The sequence below is a fragment of the Rhea pennata genome, chromosome 16 (genome assembly GCF_028389875.1).
Source record: "Rhea pennata isolate bPtePen1 chromosome 16, bPtePen1.pri, whole genome shotgun sequence".
NCBI classification, from domain to species: domain Eukaryota; kingdom Metazoa; phylum Chordata; class Aves; order Rheiformes; family Rheidae; genus Rhea; species Rhea pennata.
Genome location: NC_084678.1, coordinates 6185003 through 6204334, shown reverse-complemented (window position 1 = coordinate 6204334; position 19332 = coordinate 6185003). Strand labels below are relative to the sequence as shown.

Here is a 19332-nt window from a genome sequence, read left to right as displayed (position 1 = left end):
TCAGCTGCAAAATAAGTGCATTTTTAGGAGTTTTGTTTGTTTTTCTGGAAAATGGTATGAGTTATGAAATTCAACCAAGCTTTCAGTTTTCATTAACCAAAAGATTTCAACAGTTTGGGCAGTGTTTTTGACCTTTTGAAACAAGAAAATCCAAAGATGCTTCATTTTTATGAGACTGCCTTCACAGAAGAAAATTTCTACTAGCACTGCTACATTGTTATGTCAGGGGGATGAGTAACAAGATACTGGAGAATTATTCATAAGAATTATTTACACGAATTATACACCTTTTCGTGATTGGAACAAGGATCTCATTGCAGGCTGCAGTACTCTCAGTTTCTATCCACAGGTAGAGGTACTGAGGAGGAGAAGAATCACTTAAATCTAGATTAAAGACAGCAGAGATCAAAATCAGTCAGTAGTTACTCACGAAAAGGAGCCTTTTTGTCTCAGGTTTCCACGGCCTGTGACAATGACGTCCCAATTCAAGATTGCAATTTCCCAAGTAACACAACAATGACAAAAATACAGATACACAACAATAAAAATTAGTAAAAGAACAGGCCTCGTCTCCAGGATGACTTGAATACATGTAAGAGCCAAGCTTTTGCTGGAAGAGGAAGGCTGTGAGAAGAAAAGAGAGGGAGATGTTCTGCAGGCCTATGCTTAATATTCATATCATACCGCAAGAAAATTAGGTTTTAGACCAGGTCATTTGGACAAACATACGACATGAAATTTTTAGAGCGATTATCCAGGAGCCTCGGTTTTTAAGAAACCCACAGTCCATCTAGCTCTAAATAAAATGTCTCAAAGTTGTTTTCCATCTTCAAGCTCAGAACATCAGAAGTACCCCAAATGGGAGGACTTCTCTTTCTGCTAACAAAGCCAATTTCCAATGCAAGCTTTGTCCCAAGTCCAACATAGAGTTACAAGATTCAGATTTTAATATATTACAGTGTCTTCAGGCCTGAAATCTGCTTTGCTTGTCTGGCTGCTATAAGGTAAATAGCACATAACTGCTGACTGCAGAAACGCTGGCAAAGTTACCATCCCAATCAACCTCTGGTATTTAATACTCATTAGTAAAATTTCCCTGTTCATATCAGTTTGGGGAGAGAAAAGGGGAAAACTTACATATTTTAAGCATAATATATTACTCGTTCAACACAATATGAACTCCCGCAGCATAAAGAGCATCCTCAAAGATGCCACTGCCAGAAATCCGCACTCATCTTGCCGGATCCCAGTCATCGTGTCCCCAATTTTCCCAGCCAACGCTACGCACTCAGCAAAGCACACCTGCCATAAATCTCCAGGCATTACCAGCTTTCAACGAAAACCCGGAACATTACGGCTGGGGGATGATGCATGGGGATGCCCCGACCCCCCGTCGCACGCACGCGCCCCTCTCCCCGCGTGCGGGCGTTTTTTGTCGGCTCCCCCGCTGCCAGGCAGCTTCGCCCCGCGCTCGCCCGCCCGCGTCGGCCGCGGCTGGGCCTGCGACGGGCCGGGCGTCATTAACCGGGCAATCGAACGGGTTATGCTCCTCTGATTTCAATTAACCTTTGAACCTCCCGGTGACAAGATCTCATGGTTACCAGCTATCTTCAGTAAAACCCAGATGTTACGACCAACCTCAGATAGCATCTGGTCAGGATTTGATGAGCGTCTCTTTTCGAATCACTCAAAAAATGAAACAAGTGCAGGAAATGAATAAAATTTCAGACTTATTTAATGCTGTTAAGCGGGCGTTGGGTTCTGATTCTGTTCCCATTTTGAAATCAGCTGCGGAATTCACTAATGGGAGGAAAACGAACTCGTAAGACCCAAGGAAATATATTAATGACATTAAGGACACAGACATCTGGGGCCTGCAAAACAAATTACTGTGCACCTACAGAATAATACAAAGATAATTTTTCAAGCAAGATTGAGATAAGCACAGAGCTGACATCAGAGAATAAACCAATCCACTTATTCATGTTTTTTTAAGAGAACACTTCTTAGCTTTAAAATCCACCCAGAGACTTAAAGGTTCTGTACAAAAGATTCTTCCAAAATCCTGCATGAATTACAAAGATTTCTAGCTCGCAATAAAGCTACAACTGAAAATTAACATTAATCAAAAGAATGCAAAATTTTGTTATGAAAACATCTTTTGGATTATTCCACCTTTTTTAAATTCAGAAACTGGAACAATAAATCCTCTTTTTGTCATCCTTCATTTTCAACACAGTTTTGCTACTTAAAATGTTGACCAGCTCTGAGAGGGGACATAGCTTTAATTCTGCCATCGTTTATATGGCTGTGATGGTTAAACAGGATAAACTGTTATCACTCTGCCTATTGGCTTAAATGAATTTGCTCCTCATCTTTAAGCAGCGATAAATGAAAGCCAAATTTGAATTTATGACAGTAGACCCTGCATTTCCATATTGCTGCAAACACAGCACAGGGTATGAGACATACAGACGTGTGTTAAAGCAAAATTGAAGGCTATCATGCTTAAAAGAATATAAATATCAGAAAATGTGGCAGACTAACGTTTTAACTGTATATATCATTCTGTAAGAAGTTTCAAGACAATTTCAAGATGAAACCACAGTTGATACAGGTAACAGATCTTTCTTCAAAAATGTATTAAGAAAATATCAGTTTGTAAAGAAAAATTTATGAAGATTAGGAATTCATTAAATAAAATGTGCTGACCTAAAAGCATAGATTATTGTCAACCACTGCTAGGACTTTATTATACAATTCTTCATGCTTTAAATAATACAAGTCAAGTTCATCAAAAGCCTAAAAACCCTTTATTCAAAACAGTAAATGATTATTCCTATTGAGTAACTTCCTGTAATGTAAATCTCACAATTTAGCCTAATATTATCAATGTTTTCTATCATAACAGAAACTTAAAAATCTGCACTAAACAAGTCAAAATTCAAAGATTCTTTAAAACATCTCACATCTTTTAAGAAATTTTAGCGGATGCATTTAAGAAACTCCTGTTAGAAACCAGAAGATTCCTACATTGTGGCCGACTGCAGGAATGTCCTTCAATTTTGCACATATTAGTAGGCGTACTTAATAAAGTCTAATGTCCCAATGATAGAAGCATCTGGCTCCTCTCTCCTGATCAATAATATTCAGCAAAAGTCTCCTCTTCCAGCAGCAGCATAAATTTTCAGATATATGCAAATAGACTCGCTAATGTTAATTGCCAGGGCTGATTGGTGATTAATTTTTTGATTATGATCAATCATTCCCCAAGAATCTTAATAAGACATTCAAGGCAATCTGCAAATTGACAATAATTAGGGATCCCAACTGGTAACGCATCCATGGCCAGCCATAAAATGCCCCTGTGACAGAGCGTGTTTCAGTGAACCAACTTCCTCCTTTTGAAGACCAGGAAAGGGAAGAATCAAAGCGTCTAGAACCTGCTGGGACATTTAGGCATCCTCCAACAGCAGTATTCATGTTGACTTCTTTGTATACATCATAAAGGAGGAAATTAAATGGGGGCTTGTTTACATGAAAATGCTTTGGAAATATTACTCCAACTCACCAGTGCCTGATTAACAGCCCTTCTAACCAACGCAAAGAAGTGATCCACCAGAATGCAGCATCCAGAAGGATGAAACCTTCGCAGAGGTCAGGACACTGCTGAGGGATTCCTGCTAGATCTGCAAAAGAACACACCAAATGGCACATTAAAACAAGAATTTTGGGTTGTGTAAATTTAAAAAGACCCAAGCATGATGTTCTTTTGATGTCTTTGGTCTAGTGCGGACCAGGCAACTGCATTGTGTTTCTAACGATGCATTAGAAGAGAAATGCTTTTCCAACGCAACATGTGGTTGTGCACTTGAGGGTGAAAGTTCAAGAAGTGGTTGTAAATGTTGTAGACTCTACTCAAAATACAGTATGATTTATAATATTTTCTTAAAAAGTAAATTCTTTTACATAAGATAAATAACCTCATACAGTGTTTTAAACCCAAACATTAAGCGCTCATGTGTACAAACCAGAAAGTCAGAGTGCCTGGAACAGGACGCGAAGTTTGCCAAAGGAGCCAGCAAAGGCCCACGCTCACAACTTCCGCTCCCCCAACACAGCCGCACGTGGGGCTCGTGCAACGCCGCTCGCACAAAGCCGCGTGCACAGCAAGTGCCCAGTTCTGCTCTGCGCCAAAGACCGGACAGGCAGATCGTGGCACCCGCTCAGAAGAGCTGAACATTCGCCGTCTGCTGTCAAAGTTGAGTGACATGCCGAAAGTGAAGAATACAGAGGAGAAAAAATTAAGAGCATGTAATAAGCTCGATACCGGCCTGTCACGTTCTACTAATATCCAAGTTACGAAACTCCTGTCTTCATGGCTTAATTCTGATTTGCACAAAATATTCCTTTTAACATGTCAAGAATGGTGTAAAGGAGTTTGACTGCAAATGCCAACAAATCCCTGAGGTCTACAGTTCTTTCATTCTTTCAGTGTTGCCAAATGTACCATTTTATGATGAGTTCCAAGGTATTTGTTGTTTTATTTGAAGAGCTTGCAGTTAGTACTATGCAAGTAGCTCAGCTTTTATCAGAAGCACACAGTGGGACCTGGCCCCTACATTTTACGTTTGATTTTCTGAAGAGAAGTTAGGTTTCTGCTGAATGCTATTTTGCACAGAAAGTGTCTTTTTCCAGAATATGTCATCACTTATAAGAAACCAAAACACACTTTTAAAGAAAAGTCCAGTTTTACATTAATACTTTTACACAAATACAAAAATATTTCATTTTTCTCCAAAAGTTCCAGTAAGAAAAAAATCTAAAGCAGTGTGTACTTCCTTTCCCATAGAGTAAATAAGAAATGTTTAAAAATATGACACAAACATAGATATGAGTTTTTAAACTGTAAGATGCATTTTTAAAAGTCTACCTCCACTTTTATTTCTCAGCCAGTTTCAAGAATTGTAAACACTTATTTAGGCAATTTAGTGGATTTAGCAAGCACAGAATGTAGCATGTAGCTACAAACCCTTTCACTTCAGACAAAACTGGCCCAATTCTTTTCTCATCCTTCCAGATCGAGAACAACTCATCTATTGAGAAGGAGTGATTTTGTTGTTAAACTGATGTCTTCGATAAACGAATTAGGTCCATAATTTTTAAGTTAACATTCCATTCATTTTTTTTTTAAGAATGTCACATATTTTCCAGACTAAATAAATGAATAAATGTTTAAGTTATCTTTGCAGCTGAGATCCCTCACTGCTCCCTTTATAAATCTAGCTCAGGAAAACTGAAATGCTAACACGTTTCTTGGATTTGGTCTGTCATTCCTCTCTAGCTCCTCGCACTTTTATAATTCACAAGGTCATGAGTACAAAATGTGCTTGTTAACTTACACAAGAATAAAGCTGTCAGATGGGCTGAAGCCTCCTTGTGTACCAGTTTAGTGAAATATGATTATCCAAGCTGTAAAATGGATAAACCTATTAAATTAATAAATCTGCTGCCCTGTAGCCTACCACTGATGTCACTGCCTTACCTACAAGGCACCTCTTCTTAAATTAGTACTTGATAAAGGAATAAATCTTTTAAAGACACATGCTGAAGCTTTGCATTTAAGAGTTATCTTTCATGTTACAAACTGTAAGTATGTTTTACTGCAATAGGGCTAAGAAAATGCAATGAGAATCCCAGCCAAAAAAAAAAAAAAAAAAAAAAAAAGAAATCTTAGAAAAAAATAGTATTATCCAGCTAACACTGTGGGCTGCTTCTCACCTGTACACAACTAATCATCTCCCTGCTTCTTTTTTTATTCTAATGTGTGAGTGGATTTTAGCGCTCATGAAAGCGAAGGATAATTAGTAGGGTAGCGGATAAAGTGGAAGGGCACTGCCTTATCAAAGACAGATTGGGTCAGCCACAGACAGGCGAAAGAAATCATGATTCACTTCTTTGGACTGCTTTGATTTATTACTCTGAAGACCTAACAATGAAGTTTCGCATCAAGGGAGAGCGAAGGAAAAAAGGGTTTCAAAGGGCTCGCTACCTTCTTAGAAGGCATTTAGCATATTGTGATTGCTGCTGTACAATATCATTGTTCCTTACTATTATTAATGGTCATCTATAACTCACAGACACCCTCATGGAAACCAGAAATGAATGTATGCTGCAAGGCAATGACCAAACGTATAGCAAGGGAAAATCGCTGCCTCTATGATCTTACAGGCTAAAATACAAGAATCAAAACATAGAAAGGAAACAAGCAGACTGATGAAACGAGTTACTTTAAGATCATGACTAGCAAAAATATGAAATCAAACACTGATACCCTAACCCCAGTCCAGTGCCCATGGATAAACTAGTATTTCAACAAGGTTAACATGAGATAAAAATGAAACCCCAGCTCATCCAGAAGCACCCCAAAATGTGCTCAAAACTCAAAAGCGAATTAGTAAAAGGAAACAGGAAATGAAAAGTAAAGAGGGCTGACATGATTACAGGGTGCTAATAAGAAAAGACATAAGCCAGGGGCCTTGATGTACAACTAGACAACAAGAGGTTACGTTTGGAGTCAGGGCTATGCTAATTTGCAAACGTGGGCCCATTTCATTAAGTGAGCTGAGAGACAGGCTGTCTCAGTCCAGCAGAGAGGGATCTCATTATCCATGTAGGGAGCAAGAGATAAGAATCTTTTAATAATTGCTGGGAATTTTTTTATGATGATATGGAATGCCAATTTATGCCTCTCCACTCAACGCGGATAAAAACCAGCCTCCTCCGCAGTTCAAACCTGGCTCCCCCTTAACCCCCCCTGCTGCGACCATTAGGACAGGGAGGGAAAGCAGAGACTAATACGCTTGCCCGGGAGACCAATGCTGCAAAACTCCATTAAATGCACTTCATAGGGGAAACATGTTTGTTTACGGTGGATGAAAAACTTTGCCAACCCTTTCTACTTAACTATTAATAGGCAAAGCTGTAGGATGGAGGGCCCAATCCAAACCCCAGTACAGTCAATGGGCAAAACTCCCAATGACAAGCAGTCTTTGCCGTCAAATACTTTACAAACGTCTTGTTAAGGAATGGTCCTGATTTGACACCTTTGGAAAAAAGCCAAAGAACATGTACTGCTTTGGCAAGAGTTGATCACGTTTCCTTCCCCTTGTCCCTCTCTCCAAAACACATCCACTGCAGCCATGAGAAAGGATCTTTTCAGCAACCAGAGGTTAGTGCAAACACTCGCTCCCTTCCTGGCAAATGCAGCAAGTATTCCACTTCAGACCAAGCAGATCACAAGTTACGTGGCAGGAACAAATTTAATTGATAGGGAATTAATTTTGAGAGACTTGCATCTTTCACATGACCATCCCAACACTTCTGGCTACTACTCAAAGTATTGGCATAATAAAACAGCAGTAAAGTTAGACAAGGTCTCGTGTTCATGCTTCACTGTATAACATTTACTGAAGGCTAAGATAGAGGACCAGTAACTTACCGAAATCACTCTAATAGTGTTAAACCTCTAAGAATTAAGTTTTCCTGCTCTCCAAGCTTCCACTGCAAGGAAAGGAAAAGCACTGAACTGTCAGCAGAGCCAAATCTGCTCTTATTTGCTTTAAGTCACTGAGTTGGATTGCACCTTAGCGTTGGCAAACACTGCCCAGGGGTCTCAGAAGCAGTCCTTATCTCTAAAGCTGGCTGCAGGATTTGCTTTTATGCATAGGGTCAGCCCTAGGATTATGTACAACTTAAATATTTTTGCACAAGGAACAAAATTGTAAGGACCTCTTCAACTGACCTTGTTTCTTTTCCAATTTTTAGTTATTTGTGAACACTCTTTAATTTTCCCTGTGTCCAATTTCGATTTGAAATGATTTGGCAAATAGCTTTTGTGAAAGACGCTCAGTATTCACTTTGTGGGCAAGATCATGGTGCTTCACATTTGAAATGGAGCTGGCTTTTCTGGATAAAGAGCACATGTTCTAGTGCCTTAATTAGATAAGAACAACATTAGAATCAGTTATGTGGGTACAGCTGCTCCCCCAGGATTACAAATGTGCTTTCTGCGAATACTTTCTGATATTTATGTTTAAGGAAAACAACTCTGTCTCCACAGATATTTCTGCCTGTAAATCCATTCCCTGGAGTATTCCTGGAAAGCAGAGTTCAGGCCCCCGTGACAGCCAGGTTCTGAGCAGTGCAGTGAGGTTTGCTGGAGCGTAGAAACAGCCAGGACTCAGTCCACCAGGCTGGGGATGGAAGCGACGAGAGGAAAGGAAATGCAGAGAAAAGAAAGTACGCTCACAAGCACTGGGCCGGCAGAGGGAAACACGAAAGACTGGGAAGGAAGAAAAAGGGGCAGGGACAGCAGTGCTCTAACGCGGGGCCCGTTTCCACACCAAGCCGGTGCGATTGCAGCGAGACAGCTCTCCGCAAATGCCGCGTGAACAGAGAGCGTCGGATCTCCGACTTGGCCCTTGGTGCTACTGCAATACAACTCCTGCTCCTCCTGGTACGTGCATCGCTGGAGGGAAAGAGCAGGAGGTTCACACAGAATACCTTCTCACAGACACACCTAAGCAGGGGTCAGTTGTACCTACGTTCCACAAGCTGTTCCTGAGCAGAAGTTGTTCAGTCCTCCCTCAAAATAACAGCACCCACTTTGAGAGGTGAGAGAGACCCATAACCAAACATCATTTTCTGAGCTGCTATAAACTAAGTTTCTTTTCAGAAGCAGTCGATCCTGTGAAGAGGAGAGAAACAAAACAAGAAGCTACAGGAAGATGGCTCAGATAACTCACTGGTTCCAACTCCTGGGAGGAATCCCAAGACACGTGAGTTGGGAGCTTGGAAGTGGCCACTGCTCAGCAAAGAGGCTGCAGAGCACTGGGCTTACCCACAGGCTTGTTCTTGACCTTGCAAGGACAGTGCTTCACATTGTCCTCCAGGTAAAGCTCTGATAGAAGCTGCAGTCTCAATTCTCCGCTTTTCCCTCCCCCTTTGCCGCCACCACTAGTTGATCCCATGGAGATAGGAAGAAATATGAACAAAGGCTGCAGCAGATCATGTCAAGCCAGTATTAAATGCCTCTAATGGAGCTCAGATTAGACCAGCCTTCTTAAATGTCCCAATGTTGCCAGCAAATACCCAGGGACTCTGCAAGTGAAAGTCACACTTGCTGGGGAGGAAGGGTCAAGCACCACCTTTGCCCTTACAGGATGTCTCGAGTTCTCGACGTTGTGAGACTTACCACATAAAGTGATGTTTGTGGGCCTCTCTCGCTAATGGCTTTTGACAGCATGGAATCTGTATGCATTAATGAAAACAAAGGAGCTTTGGCTAGTGACAGCACGGCAGATGCCGTGTACGGTTCCCTTACTGTATACTTCAAACTACAGCTGAAGTACCCAAATAATTTAGTTCTCATCTTTGAGCAGGATTCAGTCAAGTTCATCAAGTCAGATATGCAAATTTTACTACTTTTGTAGCTTTGGACTCCCCACATATATGCAATCACTGTATTGCACCGTATTTCATGCCAGATAGCTGTGGGGATGATGTAAATCAGCATTCAGTTTTAAAAGTTTCTGTCTACCAATCCTCTTAACCAAGAATATTCCAAGCATTACTTTCTAATCAGAGACCTCATAATGTTAAAATATACGGTGATCTTTTCAACTGGATAAATGATGTCCACTAGGGGCTTGTATGAGACCACTAAATTTACTTTTGCTTTTGATTAAGTCACCAGATTTCAGCTGAGGTATTTAAAGATGAAAAACTAAAATTCAAACCCTGAAACTTCATGCTGGTTGCTTTGCTCTGCTCTCTTCTTTTGCCTGTCTACAGGTTCCTGATGCCAAGTTGGGAAACACATAGCCAAGCTACCTCCAGCTGAATTTATTTGGAGCGTACTGAGATAAAAGTCCTGCTGTAATACCATCATTATTTGGTGGGGTAATATGCTCCAGATTTTTTAAAACCCGCTTTCTATTAAAAAATGATTTCTCTCTCTCCCTCTGCTTATTTCTCATAATCATAATATGAACTTAAAATGTAAAATTAATAGTACACAAACTCTAGAGACTGAAGTCTCCTATCCACTGCAGACAGACAGCCTGTCCCTGACACTGCCCTCCAGCTGTGACCATAACTGTATACACGATAACAACTGTTTTACCTCTAGGCCAACTCATTTATTGACCATTTCAGATGGATGTTAAAAGACCAATTGAAGCTAATAATATGCACTGCTTTTTGTGAGATAGATTCTTGACTATACAGAGCTTGTTTAAAACCACCCAACTCATTACATGCAAAAATGCCATTAAAAAAAAAACAAAAAAGATGCGGAAAATTCACTTTCTCCTACTGATGCTGTAGGGAGATTTGAAAGCCGGGAAGCGCAGATACAGCCAAGCCACCTTTAGCCTATGATGGTCTGTTTTGATGTTTTAAGAGGCTTCAGTAAACGCGAGCAGTAAAATCGATACCGAGCGTCCCCTTGTCTTGCCAGGTAACGAGGCCCCAGGAGCGTCGGAAGGGGCCGGCGTCGGCGCAGGGCCGGGCGGGAGGGGGGACCCGGCAGCCGGCTGCCCCCGAGGCCCGTGGATTGCACAAAGGCTCTTGGAGCTCTTCCATTTGCAAGTTCTCACTCTAGTTGTTAATTTGGCAACGACAGCCCGGAGAGGGGCCCGGGCAGCAGCAGCAGCAGCAGCAGCCGCCGCCGCCGCCGCCGCCGCCGCCGTGGCTCTGTGTTTATCAGGAAGGATTTCTTCCCGCTGCCTTGCCTGTACTGTGTATCCAGATCCACTGGGGAAAAATCTGATGTTTTCTCTGCCCTCCTTTCACAACTAGGTGTGGCGACGGCCGGAAGGCGGTGGCTGCGTACCGTGAGCACGCAGCCTAAAACGCGGGAGAAAGAGGAGACAGGAGGAGGCTCCCGTTCCCGGCCTCGGCCGGCCGCTGCCCGGGACGGAACCACCACCTTCAACTGCGTAACTGTGATATGCACAAGTAAGAGGCAAATTTTACGTAAACACGGGCATATTTGCCCAAGTGTAGGATACGATATAATTAGACCCAATTAAATACTATTTTCCAAAGTACTTTTTTAAAAAATTAAGTTGTTATCTACTCATCAGATTGTCAGCAAACACACCTCTTTCACGAACAACATGTTTAACTTCTGCTCAGGTTACTGCACTCCTGCCTGAGCCTTGCGGCCATTCACAATACGTCAACCAGATCCCAGCTTTTCAAAATCCCTCCCAACAAAAAACAGTAATAACTTGAGGGAATGGTCCTTTACCCATCTGAGACCTCCTCCTCCTTTTTTTTCCCTCCCCCCTGGAATCTGGTAGTATTTTCCGAGACAACTACTGTTGTGGTCATATATGAATAACGATAGATTCTCTGGATCCAGAACTACCACTAGGTTGCTTTTCATATTGAGAGTAAAGATCTCAGTGTCCTGTTTGTATGCTTTTGGGGGGTACTTGGGGGGGTTCTTTTTGTATCATGATGTTTATGGCAATGGCATAGCTAAAAATCCAGCGTGCAAAGTTAAGGGGCTGTTTTAGCCCCTCTACAGGAGGCCTGGGCCTTCCTCAACATCTACCAGCTAGTCCCATTTTAATCCTTCACAAACAGCTTCTGTCTTTATCCTAAATAAGTCATGAAGCTTAAACAATGTTTTTTAACCTCCCTTGCCCTCTCCCCATATTTCTGCCAGTGCCAAACACACGTAAATTCATTCCAAAAAGCCACACGCTACCCAACCAATGCTGCCTAAGGAAAGCATTCATGAGTGTTTATGGGGCAGCTGAAGTGTAATGATTTAGTAGATGTTTATAAATGTTTATACTGTACAGATTAACATTCCCCAGGGGGGCTGTAATGAAGAGAGGGCTCCAACTGGAATCAAACCAGCCAGTCTGGGCTGAAAGAGTATGAATGAATCCTGCTGGCCTACCCTCAGAGCTGTTTACTTAGTTTGAGAGGATTTCCTCTATCCATGCTCCTCCAGCATTTTGTTTTGGGAGAGGCAGAAGAGGCGCCTGGTCCCAGAAGGAGCGCAGCTTGGAAGCAAGCTAGAAAATCCAGCACGTCACTTGGATCGCAGTAATTACTCGCAAATTGCATGAAACAAAAGAACAAGCACCCAACCCTTCTGCTGTGGAAGTCAGAACTGGGATTCCCAGTGACTTCAAAGGAGGCTGGATCTCAGCCTCAGAACACAAGTTTTCAATATTTGCACCCAACTATAAACACTGAAAATCATGTTGAGGCAACCAAGTCCTGCTATTGGCTAAGCACAAATCCATAGTTAGGCACTGTGATCAGGGTCTTGCTATTCACAGCTTAGGAGTTTCATGTTAGGTAACTATATTCGAAAAACATGATTTCAGCTGTGCTGTGATGCAGTGCTGGAAGGTAGCAGCAACAGACAGTGGGGTTTTTTTGTTTGTTTTCCCTAAATCACCAGACAATAGTGGTGGACAGCTTCAATGAATGTCTTGCTGAATCCAATAGACATCTTTCATGAAGACTAAATGAGGAAGCAATTTCAACATGTTCCGTGATGGTTCAAAGAGGAAAAGCGTTCACTGACAGTACTGGGAGGGACAGAAGAGTTCTGAAGAGGATTTCCCATTGCCACGAGTTTAACAGCAACACCAGTGACAAAATCTAAAAGTAAGGTTGGTGGATGAAGCTGTGCCTGTCCTCGTGCACCAGAAAAAACGAGCAAACAGGCTTTGAAAGACGCCCAGAATGAAGATGACCCTAGGAAGTATGTGAAAGAAAGACTGTTTCTTTTGGCACGATGACAAGTAAAAAATCAGCCTGAGAAATCACAAGTAAGGAAACAAACCCCTCTGGATTTCTGCTGTGGTCAGGAGAGTAAGACTTTTTATACATGACACACACATATATTCAGATCATGAATCATGTGAAATGAGCCACAAAGGGGTAGGAAGAAATTAGAAAGGATCATGGCACAGCCCCAGCAGGTACTGGCTCATAAAGGTGGCAAGAAATACCAAACATGACAAACTGTATCTCCAAAAGGGATATTACCACCAGGGGACTTCTGCAGTCTGAGGGCCTACAGTCTTCTTGGGGCCATGCAAGCGAGGAGATTCCTCACTTCTCCCCAGTTACCTCTATCTGCCTCTGTTAGGCCCTGAGAGCTCAACGTCTACTGGGAATAGACAGCTGCATCAGATGCTGCTGGTGTTGTCAAAAGACGACAGGAAATCTTCCTTCCAAACTTTCTAAACCACAGCCCTGAAGTGAGCTCGACTCCAAATGTCTACTGTGCTTCTGCAGCCTTCCAAACAGGTCAGCCAGATGTGGAGGGCTTGACACAAAAAACCCACTTGTTTCAACGGGTTTCTGAGAACTGTTTTTAAAGGCCCCAAACTTAAGTTTGCTCTGAATCTTGGGCGGAGACGTGGGATGAAGGTAATTTTATCTGCAGTGGTTTATTTGCCCATCTCACGAAGCTGTCTGAGCTAGTTACAGTGTTTGGCAAACGCTCCTGGTACAAGTCCTACACAGTAACCCCACTTGGGTCTTCAGGGTAGTGGAAAAGACAGATAGCTGAAATCTTCTCGAGAGCACTGTAACCGACAGGTAATTAGCCTGTAGCAGATTACAAAGTAGGAAAGGCTCATGAGGGCTCTGAAATGAAAGCACAAAATGCCTCCTGGAACTAATTTTAGAGTGGCTGGAGAATTTAATCCTGCAAATTATTGCATGTGAGCAAACATCAAGGTACTGCCGGATCTTAAGAGCGGCAAACCAGCAGGAGCAGTTCACCCTAAGCCACGTCCTGCTGACGGCTGAGCAATCGGACACGCTTCACGTGGCTCACAAAGGACGAGGTGCTGCGGCAGCTATCTTTTGCTGCCAGCGACTTGCGAAGTGGCCTGTACTGTTCCCCATCCTTGTGTCGGCCAAGGATCCTCGATCAGTCGTGCCAATGCAGTTCTACTCTGCAAATAATGGAGAATGAGGAAGAGGAGGACAAGCACCGGGGGTACGAGCAGTGCCCAACCACTACATGGTGCTAAATCCTATGCCTGTGGACACACTCCATCTTCAGAGGGTGGAGATGGGTTTATAGAGGGGTACAAACAGGCAGCGTGCTTTACTCTTTTGTAATTAAGGTCTCTCCCATTTGAAAAGAAGTCTTTCCAACTCTGTGATCTGCTGATGAGTACTCATTAATGAGCTTTGGGAGACTGGATTTATCCTTTCATCCCTCTAGGGATCAGTTTCTCCATAGGTGAAATGCAGAAGGTAAATGTTAACCTTCTGGGGGCTGCTTCTGGGAATAGGAAAAGACAGATAGGTGATCAGAAAAAAGCTTCCTGGGTTTTAAACCCAATGTGCTCTCATACAGATCTTCAGATCTGTAATCTCATTCTTTCTTTTTTGATCATACATCACACAAAAGAACTTTGTGTTTCTTCCCACTGAGAAGCCACACAAGAATCCTGTTACTGCAATGGCTAAAAAGCTTCATTTAATTTCCACCCTGAATTTAGTCAGAGTCAATTAATACTCATTTGTTCTCATGCCAAAATACTCTTTTAGTTTAAATAAATAGTTGGTACAGCTCTGTGAAACCAATACACTTGATTGCTACAGAATCCAAGATTTTCCTCCTCCACAAGCCTTAGGAAGAGGTGTTAATAAAAGAACCTACTGTAATACACCACACACATTTTGCAGGAGCCCAACCAGTTAAGGGTCTGTGTACTAATTTCAGAGTCATTTCCACTACTGGCTTTCTCAGATAGAAAGCTTTTTTCATCTCTTAAAAACAAAGGAGAAGTAACAAGCTACAACTGCTTAACTATGCTTAACCTTTTCTCGAAATGACTATTTCCCCAAAAACATAAGCTGCACTGTCTCTTCCCTTCCAAAACCCACCAGCACCAAGAAGTAACTCATTTACAAAGATAACTGTTATATTCCTGCATGTCTGTTTAACAACAAGCAGTTTGGTGCACAGATTTTCTTCCTTTTTAGGCACAGGAATCCTTTCTCAAATGTACCATTTATATCTGTTTGCAAAACCATGGGATCAAACATTAGGAAATGTCAGAACCAAAGCTACCCATGAAATTTTATTCATCTGCATAATGATTCACCCTCTAAATATAGGATCATGTCTTATTTTCCACCAGATTCTACCTCAGAATGGACAGCGCTCACTTAATAAGCAGATATTCAATATTTTCTTATAGTGTTATTATTCAGCATGTGGCTTGAGGCCTTTTTTACTGCATAGTATTCAAAACCTGCTTGGAAGACCCAATTGCTAATTTTCTCATGAGTTTTTTCTAGAGCTCTTATCAGTATGACATAAGAGTGCTTCACAACGTTAATTTCCTTTAACAACTCCCTATAAGATGAGATGATACTATTATTTCTATTAATAGATTGGAAACTGCAACACAACGAGATTCAGGTCAAAACATTCTGCTTATGTTGGGTACCCAAACTGAGATGCCTAGGAATTGATTTCTGAGATGTTTAACACTGCATGACATCTTATGTCAAGAGACATATCACTGACTTTTCTATATACTGCAAATTGGAATGCCAAAAACAAAATAAAATTAATAGCCAACTGTGAAGGACTTAGTTTAAAGTGACTTCTCTAACACTGGATATGAGTTTTGAAGTATTCAAATGCCTCAGTTATGAGACCACCCATCCTCTTTCAGTGCCGTCTCTTACTACACATATTCCAACTTCTACAGCAAACATAGAGTTTGAGAGCGCTGGCTTCCCCCACTACCCAGCCCTGACTCATCTCCTGAGCAGCTCCACCTTCTTCTGCACTGAATGAGACCAGGGCCCTGAAGTTAATAAAGCACCAGGTCATGTAATTAAAGGCTACACCAAATGCACGTACAAAAGGAGGCCATACAAACTTTACACAGGAAACCTTTATTTCATGACTTGCTGACAACCTGTCCCAAATACTAAGCTTTTCAAGAAGAATACTATCTCCACTTATACATACATACACAGGCACGCACATATGTATGCCTATGTACTTACATTCTTGCTCCTGAATCATATCAGCTGAACTTTTCCAAAATCCAGAAAACGTACCCGGCATAAACACTAAGCCCAAATAATACAAATTTTCAAGTCGTAATTAGAGTTGTTCAAACTCTGCCTATATGTTGTAGTTCTGCACTTCGTCTATGTCTTTCTGTTTCAGGGGATCAGGACCCCAGTACTTGGCTGAATCAGGTCCGTTATAATTGTGTAATGTTTGTTGCTGAAGAAGTACATGGAGGTATGACTCAGAGTTTCAAGCACGCAGGAAATTAAGTTGCTTCATAATTTCATTTTATTCTGAATTGGAAGAGCACTTCACTCCTCCTGCCTCAAACTTTCAAACTTCCCTCAAAATTTTATCATGTTGTGTTTAAATTGTTCTACATAAATCAACCTGAGCTGATACCAACACAGAAAATTTCATTGTGAATGTTTAAGAGTTTGACAGAGTTAAAAGGGGAGGGTAGGAATGGCTGGAAAGTTTCAAACAATCTTAGTTATAGGTACAAATACATATGACCAGCTGTTTCTAAAATAATAGAACATTTTTAGCAACCATCTTATTATGTACTAAGTGTTACTTTTAATATACTGATACCAAAGTAACTGTCAGCAGAACATGCCCTCCTCTTCCAGATAGTTTTACTGCCTCTCCCACTTAGGCAGAGCAGAGCTGGGAATGCAACCCTGTTCTCCCATCACCCACAGGCATGCCTCGTTTCAGACACTTGTGAGAAAAGACCCAAATCTTCATCCCTTTAACTTAAAAGAAACACTGACCTATTACAGATTCATACATGAAGTATCAACTCCAAGTTTTCCATACAGCTCCAGCAACTCCAGCACGCAACACTGCCGACAACAGCCATGCCAAGCCAGACACTCCTGCACATGGGAGCGCAGGGAACAGCACCTGTAGCCGGATAGAGAATCCTTGTAAAAGGTGAAACTAGGGTTTGGGCTCACCAGGCATTAAATGTGATGGAAAGCTGGATAGTTCAACTTTTACACCGACTGATAATTTGCCTTTTTGTGTTTTGTTATTGAGGAGAAGAGCACAGTGCAAAGTGCAACGCGCAGTGACACAGATGCCTCCAAAGGTTACTCGAGTGGCTTGCTGCTAACCTAGTTCACAAAGGATCAGGCAGAACTGGGTGAGAACTCTTTTATCAAAAAAGAATGTCTATCAGGACCTTCTATTTTGAAGGGAGATGAGAAACTGGAATGAAACACTCAGCTGGGAACGGATCTTTCCATCTTGCTCAGGCAGTGAAAACCACCCAGACCTGAAGCTGCCAGCAGCCAGCAAGGAATTCCCCTGTCATGCGGGAGGTGACTCATGCAAGCCCCTGCCATTTCTCCTCCTCAGATGTAAGGGCCATGTTTGTGGTCTGGGATGTGTCAGGAGAAAGGACCTGGCAAAGCCCCACTCTGTTACACAACTCCTTCCTCAAAGTGCAAAGTACGGTCCACCACGGGTAAGGATCCAATGCAGGTGATAGAAGATCCGTTAGCAGCTGGTATTTCTTCTCTCCCATCATTTCTGTTTTTCTTCTTTCACAATCCCTCCTGAGTAATCGGAGTAGCTCAGTAAGCTCCCAAGTAATCCTGATACTGCAATGTTATAAAAGTCAATGGAATTTTTAGCATTGCTTTCAGTGGTGTAAAATTGGGCTCCACATATAGTACTGCTCAAAAGGCATTCAGGTCCTTCATCAGCTGGATTCAATAAATTAATAGCAGAGCTGCTGCTGCAGCATGAGCAGTCTGCAACATTTGTATTTGAGCTTCACATATTTATTACTGTGCTTTTCATAGGCTCTTTTAATGCCTCACTGAGTATTTTATGGTGACAGAAGAGCATGAAAAGAGCAGATCTCACTTATTTAACTATCTAGATGACGAAAATCACATGAAAAAAGCAGATTTCACGTTGCTTCCTCTCCATAAATGACTTTCTGAAGTAGTAAAAGCCATGGAAAAGCAAACATAAACATTGTACAAACACCAAGGTATTCAGGTTTGTTTGGGCTTACCCAAACACTGCATGGAGATCTCAGGTTTATTCAGGCTTGGCCTCTGTTTTGCTAACCTATTCTACAAAAACTTCGCAGGATTGTCAACATAACTAGCTAGATACATGTAATAAAATTTTTTTAATTAAATTTATTACAGTAGAGGATTACTTTACGAAAACACAGTTCTTAGTATTAATCTTACTATTTTTCAGATTGATGAGTAATCTGTACGACTGTGGTGGTTCTTTTATTTTTTTGGCAGATTTTACTACTTCTGTTCCAGAGTATGAAACACACTGATCTAGACATCCAGGATGGTCCAAGTTTCCAGCAACTGACATGCTGGTTATTTATTTTATGAAATAAGCAAATTAGTGAAGCATGACTAATGAACTTTTTGATCCAGGGACCACCAATCTGTGCAGGCACATTAAGAATCCTAACCTTTTAATGCTAAGAACAATACCAGTTCACTAAGTTTTCCTTTTAATGCTGGGCAGTGTAGTTTTAGAGGTATCTGTTATACATAAAAGGTTTACACTGGTCAAAGTGCAACAGGACATGTCTGAAATAAGTAGAAATTTGTCTATGTAAGGTACATATGCATAATAAAGAGGTTTTTTTCACTACATCTTTTCCCATTAACTAACACTGTGACTTCCTAATTTCCAGATAAAGTCAGAGACAATAAGATATAATGTTTGTCTACTTCAGTTCTACTATATTTCATGCTTTGCCTCATGAGACCCAATTTATTACAGTGATGGATGTAATGTAAGAGTATATTTTAAACAACCGTGATTGTACCTGCCTGGCTGTTCATTTTTCACTAAGTCATTCCAGCAAGCATTTAAAAGTGAGAAGACTATCCCAGAATTTGTTTGAACAATCCAAGCTCCTTGATTCTGCAAGACAGCATAGAAACTTAACTTGAGAAGTTTCCTGAGCTTCTAGTCACATCAAAATGCCATGCAGGCAGCCTGATATGCAACACTGTTCCCATACCACATCCTGAAGTGTAGAGGTAGCTGAATAAATGATCTCTGTTCAAATCCTAACCTAGCCCTTAATCCAGAAAAAACCTGCACGCATGCTCAGCTTCATCTACTGCTGCCTCAATGTAATCAGTGGAAATAATCCATAAAATATAAAGCTGCAAAGAAGATTTTGCAAGTCTTTGCAAAATCACAGCCACCACAGATCTGAGCTTTGGAAAGTT

General features: G+C 41.5%; 1 long non-coding RNA gene across 4 annotated transcripts in view; it reads right to left on the bottom strand.

The window, feature by feature from the left end:
- The window catches only part of LOC134147788 (uncharacterized), an 83286-nt gene that overhangs the window by 36616 nt on the left and 27338 nt on the right, over nucleotides 1-19332 (bottom strand). For all 4 annotated transcript variants that reach the window (XR_009960066.1, XR_009960069.1, XR_009960068.1 and 1 more), the window contains one exon: nucleotides 3572-3689. This is a non-coding gene — a long non-coding RNA (uncharacterized LOC134147788). The remainder of the gene's footprint in view (nucleotides 1-3571; nucleotides 3690-19332) is intronic.